We start from the raw sequence: 9118 nt of genomic DNA on the forward strand, positions 1-9118 counted from the left end.
TCTGAAGAGCCTGGTCAAAATAACCTAAGGAAACAGGTCTCCATAAAGATAATCCTCCAAAATACTGTTCTATTTTTCACATTTATTATCTAGGAATTTTAACTTTTTTTTTTCTTTGATGACATGCATTCTGGCTCACATTACATATGAACGATGAACGAGAAATTCAGCTATTATATGATAATAGTTTTGTACATAGTGTGTTTCTCATAGAAAATAAATTAGGCTGTTGATTTCATGGGAAAGACTAAAAGGTGGACATTTTTCACAGGAGAAAAACACAAGCCACCTCTTATTTCAAAGCTGGGTGTCCTCTGTTGCACTGGTGCCTGGCGGCCCCGTGTCACCACCTGTTTTCCTTGGCATCTGCTTGGAACAGAGCAGTGAGGTCCCTGGAAGTCAGAGCACTCACTGGGGTTCGTGCCAGAGCAAAGTGCCATGCATATCTCAAGATGCCCCTCGGCCCAGGATCTGACTTTATTCTGGAACTTTGGTACAAGGGCTCCTGGCAGCTTCCAGCAAACCGGCACTTAAGATCAGCCTCTGCTCTGTGCTGGATTTCTGCCACCCTCCCTCTGTTTCTGTAATTACCTCTACATTTAACCTGCAGCCATCAATGGCAACGCCTGCGAGTACATGGTAATATTTCCCCTCCTTTATTGGATCAGTCCATCTGCCAGCCTACCCCGCATTTTTAACAAGTGCAGCCCTGGAGTCAAAAACTTTTTTTTTTTTTAACTGACCCTAGCTTCTATGCGAAGCCTCTGGCTTTCTCTATTCTACAGTTTGCTGAGGTATTTTTCTGCTTTCCTGCAGTTTTTAAGGAGATAATAAGTTCCAAAATTCACCAGCCTTTCGCTGAAAGAAGCTTCTCACGGTGGTTGGTAGCTAATGAAGGCCCCTTTAGTTTATCTTCGTCAATTGTCAAATATTTGAGTCCGTGAAGTGGTGTGATGCGGTACAAAGACAGGTATTTGAAGGGATCTTAACTCATTTGAGCAATTACATGCTTAACTGCCCTGCGATAATCTGTCAGTCTGAGTCTTTTCTACACAGCACAAGTGGGGAGCGTTAGAATAGCTGGATTTAGAACATAAAGGCTTAGTCTGAATGGAAGAAAGGCACCAGAGAGATTAATTGCCAGTAACAAACAGCAGGGTTGCTTGCGAGTTATATATCACATGGTTACCTACCAGCAGCAACAGGGGCCAGCTCACAGGGAGCAGCCCTAGTTGGGACAAAACAGTCATTGCACAGAATACTGAGCACAGCCACCAATTTGCAAAGACATAGAGGAGCCCAGGCTTTTTTTTTTTTAAGTATATGTTGGTCTATATTGTGCAAAGAATTCACACACACACATGTGATGGTGGAAAAAATAGCCAATAGCAATGCAGGAGTTTAAAACCTGAACCCTGGGGCTGCTGATTTGTACACCTAATAGTGTCTGGTCACCCATAGCCTCGCTCTTTAAAAATCTGATCTATTCAAGTTTTGAAAATTCAAAGAAATGTAAGGAACAGAGAGTTCAAATAACTTTGGATGGAAAAATAGAGAAACTAGTCCTTGATCTCAAAATACCATTAGGGGACAGTCATCAAGGCGGTGAGATGTTTGTCTGAAAGACAGAAAAGGAGACTCAGCAGAAGAGGATAAAGTTCTTCCATCCCACAGTTCATCAGTGAACCAGTTTCCAGAGAGTTAATATTCAAGGAATGGGATCATGTCACAGATGAGACAGTACTTACTACAGTCTGGTTCTGCTGCTCTTTCTGGGCAGCTATTTGACTGGTTCACATTTCTTGGAGAGATATATTGTACAACACCACGTTGGTGAATTTGTAAGTGGTGATGTGGCCTGGGATGTTCTACAACCTCATTAGCTCTTCCACTTGTCCAGGCGTTTGTCTATTTAACATTTCCCAAGTGTACCCTGATCAGTATTAAGAAGAGGGACAGAGTGATGGCGTGGGGCAGGGGCCTGGGATCTGAGAACTATCAATTTCAAATGTAAAAAAAAAAAGTACGTATGAAAGAACCTATGCTTCCCTGTAGTGCTCAGATAGTTCTCTAGAGAACTGCAGAATAAGTATGTACACAAAGCTATCATTCTTAAACTGGGTTAGGTTTGTATCTGTAATTCCAGCATGAGACAACCTGGGGAAGAAAGTTGAAGAGTCAGGTCTGGGATACAGTGAAAGACAGTGTCTCTAAACAAGACAGAAACTAAAATCTAAAAACTACAAGAAGTTGACGTTCTTTTTGTGTATTATCTCCAAACAAGTCCTGTAGATTTTTCACTCTTGTCTCTCTCTCTCTCTCTCTCTCTCTCTCTGTGTGTGTGTGTGTGTGTGTGTGTGTGTGTGTGTGTATGTGTGTGTGTAAAATCAGTAACTTTCTCTGCACTCAAAATACAAAACTAGATTAGGAAGAAATTAAAACCAGAAATTGGGAGTATGGAGTATGAAATCATTTCTGAACATTGCAGTACTAGGTAGCTACCAGTATCCATAGAAGGAGCCTAGATGAACTAAGACTTTGCAGTCAGAAAGTCTGGGAGTGCAGGGAACAAGTGACAAGCTTGCATCAAAAGAGAAGGATCCTGTAGAAGAACTAAGGAAGAGGAACACGCCAAGTTTTGCCTGGAGACACCCCTGTAAAATGGTCCTCTCTACTATATACCTTAGCATCCTATAGGTTCTGACCTACTGAACCTGCAATGTGTGGTTCTTGGGAAAGAGATGCCAGGTTGCCTCTCTCTGATCAGTTTTGCACTCCTTCTGAAACATTGGCTGTTAAATCAACAATTCACCCTAGTCACTTTTGTTGTTTTTGCAACTAGTTGCCTTTTCCAGGATTGTAAATCCCCCTTGTCTGGACACCAGCACCAATTATGGTTTTCTTTTGAGTAGATCACCCTACACCTCACCATGCTCCAGCAATAAACTATAATTCCAAGAACTGAGACCCAGGTGATTCTGGTAGCTTCGCGTGTCATCAATACAATCTGTGTATTCACACTGTGTAACTGGCACCATGTGGTGATAGCATCAAGAGTATACCCTGATGTGAGTGGCCATGTTTGTTTGCATCCTTGGTTATCTTCTGTTATGCTCTGATGGCTGCGTATAAGTCCACACAGCAGACAAAATACTATGCACTCAGAACAAATCATGTTTCTCCTCCACAGAGCTGAGCCCTCCTAAGTGGCTTTCTATGATTAGGAGGCAAGATCATCATGTCTTTTAGCTTGCCTTTGCAAAACCCTGTCATTTAAATATAGGAAAGCTCTTTTTTAAAGGCAAAGAAGGGGTTACTTCTATTTACTCTACCCAGTCATCATCCGGTCACATATATCACGTGACCGCTGTTATATGCCACATGTCAAAATTTGACCTGATGTATGAGGCACCTATCAGCTTTCCTAAGGTGCCACCTATAAAGTCCCAAGCACAGTTTTGTTTCCCCTCCACAGAATTTTATTCCCTCTTCTACTGCATGAGTACTTGACTATTCAGTCTTTAATGCTTGCCTTAGATGCTGGCTTTTCTATCAAGAGCATGTTGCCTATGCTTGTATTGGAGCTCAATTTCTGCTATTTGGCCATTCCTTTTCTGCACACACAATTCTCAAAATAGTGCAACTTTCTTTGGAAAGGGGTCTATACTCAGCCGCCCTGTTCTCATGGAGTGTGCAGAAGGTCAATGGTCATATGCAATCTATCCTTATTTTTGTGAATTTGGGCTTTCTTTTGATCTGAAAAACACACAAAATGTTTGGGACCTCAAAAATTTAAAGGGAACATTACCCTAAACAAATGAAGTGTCCAGCTACATAGTAGAAATGGAACGGCTGATGTATTGCAATAGGGATCTGGATAAAATGAAACAGTCATCACCTGCTTCCAAACTCTGCTCTAGCAGGTCAGCCTAGCAGAGCAGTGGGAGCAAGTCCCCATGGATACACTGCTTCCTACACGCCATCACCAATCCTCTGTGCACAGAGTAGGCACACATATGAGTTCCCTACGGTCAGCGATTACCATATTTTTAATCCTAGCATTTTGAACTTTTTTCAACATTTCAGAGTCAGGGTGGCGATAACTATGTCTTCTCCTCTCCCAGTCATATGCCTGTAAAGTCCAGAGAAGGGCATGCATGAGTTATGAGTATTCATTTCACAATGACTTCCTAACATTTATGAGAAGACACTATGGTCATCAAAGGGCTAGTTTAACACATCAGAAGGACCAATACCTTTTCCTTATCTAAAGCACCCTCAAGTTGTCGTCTCCAAATATTGAAGTATAAATATACTTAGAATTGATGACACTAAATACACAAGAGCAAGGTCAGGCCACAAGTGTAGCATGTCATATGCTTGAGTTCCATGCCTGACATTCCCATTCCCCCAGGGCACAACTTTTTAATTACTATTTGTAGATCATCTCTTTCTTAACCACCTGAGAAGCACAATTATCACCCTGAAATGCAATGTCTGAAGGCATCTCTCCTTTTTTTTTCTGAAATGGAAATTTTCTATGGAAGTAGAGATTTCAGAGTATAATTTATTGCTATAGAATCCTTGACAACCAGTCAGAGATATGTGTGTCCAGAATGTGAAAACTAGCTCATAATTAACAGGGAAACTCAGATCGTTTTAAAGAGAAAAAAAAATCACCAACTCTTCCACTCTCTCCAGAGAATACAGTGACCCTCTCATCCTCACAGCTACTCATGCTAGTGATGCTAATTTTTATCCTTTCTGCCATCTTGGTTTGGGTTGTGGAGTATCAGACAAAGTAGTTCCTGTGAAATTTAATGAATGTAAGATGCATATTTATCCTCCATTCCATATTTAGCTGATTGACTATTCCTCCAGAAGCCTGGCACACTACCAAACCAGACAGCTTGGCAGGAGTGACACTCTAGCTGACATTGGAAGGGAGCAAGACTCCCGGTAGGATTCAGGTCCGTGGGCTCAGGACGGGCCACAAAGATAACTATGGCTCACCCTCAATTCCCTAAGATGAAGCCAGATGCTCAAGGTTGGCAGTATGTGTCAGCATCAGCAATGCTGCACATTTGAAAGGTTGATGCTGGGGAGGTGATGGAGTTCGAAGGGTGCAGGAAAAGAAGCTCCAGCCATCCCAGTGATGGCTGAAATCTAGACACAAAGAAGGATTGTGGGGGATGCATTATAGCCTCTGGTTTCAAGCTAAGCTGTCTAAGAATGATAGGCAAATTATCTAGCCTCTCTGATGAAACTATTTCCTACAAAATCATTTGGTTTGCCCTTTCCTGGGAAGCATTTCAACTATATATAAATGAAAACTAAAATCACCTGAGGATTAATAAGGACCTTGTTATTAAGTGACTGAAACAGCCCAACTACTTGCCCAAATCTGTGACAAATCAGTTATTCTACAACAGCTGTAACTGAGAACCTGCCAGAAATCTTTTCCACGTGGAATCTATCTTTTTGTAAGTGCAAACATTGACTTGAATTTGACCTTTCATTATATCCAAAACAAAATTAATTTTCTCCTATATGACACCTACGTGGTTACTTTTTCAATGACTAAGGACAGTGTGTGTGGCCTTCATTGACTCTCTATTCCTACTTCTGTGCCCTAATTTCTTCGTTTGATGTGTATGTGAACTGGCTTCGTGGCCTTCAATTTACAGGATACCACCCTTACCCCCAAAACTAGTTCATTAGCACAGTTCTAATAGCAGTTAGCTTTGAGACCTGTATAATCCATGCCTTCCTTAGGAAATGGAGAAATTCATATATTTCTTTCTAGAGTCTTGGAGAGTGATCTCAGAGCATTGCACCTGCCAAGGAAGTCCTCTACCCCAAGCTACATCCCCATACATTTTGAACTGTCTATTTTGAATCTAAGTCTTACTAAATTACCTAGGCTGCCTTTGAACTCACTGTGTAGCCTAGAAAAGACTCCTGCTTGCAAGCCTCCTTTCTCAGCCTCATGGGTATTAGAATCAGAGGCCTAGGCCACCAAATCCTACTGGAAAATTAGCTTTAATTGGATTTTCTGTGACTTAAATTCTAATAACTTGTATTCAGGTATTTCTTTATGCTTTTCAGGTATGCAAGCAGCATTCAGTGGTATTTTGGTCATTCGTTCACTTACCTATTATTTATTAAATACCTACAGTGTCTACATCAATAGAATAAGTTTAAATGGGCCAGGTGTGGAGGTACAATGTGTATAATCCCAGAACTCTGGAAAGACTAAGGTAAGAGGATCATAAGCTCAAGACTAGCCTTGATTAAACAACATGACCCCATCCCAAATGCAAATATGTAAATAAAGAAGAAAGCCAAGCATGTGACAAAGTGCTACTTGCAGGCTTCACACTGGAGAGACAGAGAAGTGGAAGCAGGAGGATTGCTCCCTGTTTGAGGCCAACATGGTCTACATAGGCAATTCAAACTCTATCCTGAGTACACAGTGAGATTCTATCCACTGTTTCAAAACCCATAAATACTAGGAAAAGAATGAAGGAAAATAAAAATAAGATAAAATTGAGAATAGGCATTAAGAATTTCTGAACAGATGAAGCCTGTTAGGCTTTCAAAAGTTTTATAGTTTAATGATCTGCATATATAACAATCTTTAAAACTATTTTTGTTTCTTTGAGAATTTCACATTATGCACCCCAATTCCACTCATCATCCCCCCTCCTTCATACCCACCCTCCTTCCTTGCAACATCCCCTGAACTTAGAAAATAATCTCATTGTGGAAGCTGTAACATGTCACAGTGTGTCCTACAGTGTACCCTTTTGTCCACATTTCTTTGCTTTCAAATGTTCTTTTGATGAGTCATTGGTCTGATCCATGGCCTCTGGCTTATGCTACACTATCAATACTGGAACCTCACTAAGACTCCTCTCAGATATCCTGTTGTTGTCCTGTGTCATATCATGGAGGTCCTGTAGTTTTCAGCTGGACCCTTCATGTTTTCCAGCAGTTCATCAATGCAGTAGATGTTGTGCTGGGACAATTCAAAGCCCTGGTCCTGGTCTTGAGAGTATCTGAGCTGGATACCCTGCAGGTTCTTCTTACGCCCATTACCAGGATCAGCTCTAGCCTGCTGCCCAGGCAAGGTGCAGGGTTTGCTTTGCCAAGTGTTGCAGCTGATGGGAGACATGGCCAATTCTCCAACTCTCATGACCCCAGAAGCCAGCTTTTCTGCCTGCCATAGAAGATGAGGGATGAGGAATGGAATCCTCATCACCTCTCCCTTGTCTGAGCAACCATGCAAAAGATGAGAGGCAGACTGGCTCTCCACACTCATGCCCCAGGGGCTGGCTCACCCACAGCACCCACTTCCAGGACCAGTTATACTGTGATGCAGCAGGCAAGGGGCAGAGCCAGCTCTCCTGCTCTTGTGACCCCTGAGCCAAGCCTCAGGTCTGCCGTAGGTTGTGAGGAGTGAGAGGGGAAGATGGTATCTCCCCCTAGTCCATGCCTCTGCACCACTGCATTAGAGGCTAGTGGTAGGGCCAGCTCTCCCATGCTCGCTCACCTACAACTCCTTCAATGTGTATGGGCTGCTTTCCCATGTGCTTCAGCTGGCTAGAGGGGGAGACAGCTCTCCAGCTCTTGCTCTCATTCCATTAGCGCCAGGTCTCCTACAATGGCAAGGTGAGGGATAGGCCAGTTCCATACAGCCCCCTAGCCCTCAGACATCAAGATGTTTCCTGCAGCAGCCCAGACCAGGGATATCCTCCTGACTCTAGGTGGTACAGGGTCACAGATCTACTCAGATGTAGATCCTAGAGGCACCATAGGTCCAGACCCCACCATGGCTCCAGGTGGCATCACTGGCTAAGCACATCAGGCTGTTGTTCACTCCCCTCCTGTCCCCAGTTCTGCCTCTCTTCATTGTGCTCACATCCTTCTCTTATCTTCCTCTTCCATTTCTCCACTACTTATTTGCTCCTCCCAGTGGTGCCCAGGGTCTCTGAGTGTCTAGAGTTGCCTCAGGAGTGATCTGAGGGATGCTACACCCTGTTCCTCCTGTTGTTCATTATGGTATGGAGTCATCTCCTGCATGGTCTGCCCCCACCCCCTAGCCCCAGGCCTGGTGGTTGTCTCAGGCTAGCTCCCAGTCCAAGTCGCATGGCACCAATCTGATGGTGATCTTAGACTCTTCAGCCAGAGTGTCTCCGTGTTGAGTGTCATCTGTCCCGGGCTCATTCCCACCCAGGGATCTCAGGGAGGGTTCTTCTAGTCTCCAGCTTGCTCCTGGCTCTGGTCATGGGAGCTATTAGGGCTGGCACTGTGCTGAACTGATGATCATCTCAGACCCACTTTTTTTTTTCAGGGAATGTTAGGCTACTAATCGATCATATGTTCATAGGTCAGAACGCTGAGCATAGACATAGCCTCTCTTCTTTCTGCCACCTACTGGCACACATGTGACAAAGCAGCCACATATTTCTTATTTAGATCAGATTTTCTGGCAAGCTTGTCTCCATGTCCTGAGAGCCAGGAAGAACTAGAGAAAAAAGTTGCCTAACCTAAGCACAGGCTCACTTCATCTGTCTACCTGCAGCTCACCAATGAGGTCATTATGCTCTCCTGAGGTACCAGGATGCCTGCCAACATGGAGGGAATTAGAAGCAATTGTTCCCACCCCTCTTCCTATTCTCACCCTCACCAACCTTGTCCCTGCCACTCCTCAGATCCCTTTAAACAAAGGAAGCAAGATACCTTGGAATGCCGTCCTTGGCTTTTGATTGCCTCTGTGTGGGCCTCTACATAGTTCCCATCCTTGTGTAAATAAATACCTATTCATTCTTCCGGTCTAAGCATATGCCCCACTGTCACCCCAAAGAGTAAGAATGTCACATTCGCTTGATTTCTAAAAGCTGTTGCCTTGTGGCACTTCCATGGACATAATTACTACACGAGTCTTAAGAAATCATTTATTATCCAACAGAATAGTCCACAAAATGCAACTCTTCAAGCAAGCACCCACACACACAGCCCATTTGAGAGAGAGACATGTGAGAGAGACTCAGAGATATACATATATAGATACATGTATGTACATATGCATGTATGGGTCTATGTGTGCAATTTC

The 9118-nt window shown here is 43.3% G+C and overlaps 1 non-coding gene across 1 annotated transcript; it reads right to left on the minus strand.

Annotated features, from left to right (window-relative positions):
* Positions 1 to 8358: 8358 nt before the first annotated feature.
* LOC115031654 lies at positions 8359 to 8487 on the minus strand. Its single transcript, XR_003837322.1, has one exon. It is a non-coding gene; the product is annotated as a small nucleolar RNA SNORA17 (small nucleolar RNA).
* Positions 8488 to 9118: the final 631 nt, after the last annotated feature.

Source organism: Mus caroli, chromosome 7, assembly GCF_900094665.2.
Source record: "Mus caroli chromosome 7, CAROLI_EIJ_v1.1, whole genome shotgun sequence".
NCBI classification, from domain to species: Eukaryota; Metazoa; Chordata; class Mammalia; order Rodentia; family Muridae; genus Mus; species Mus caroli.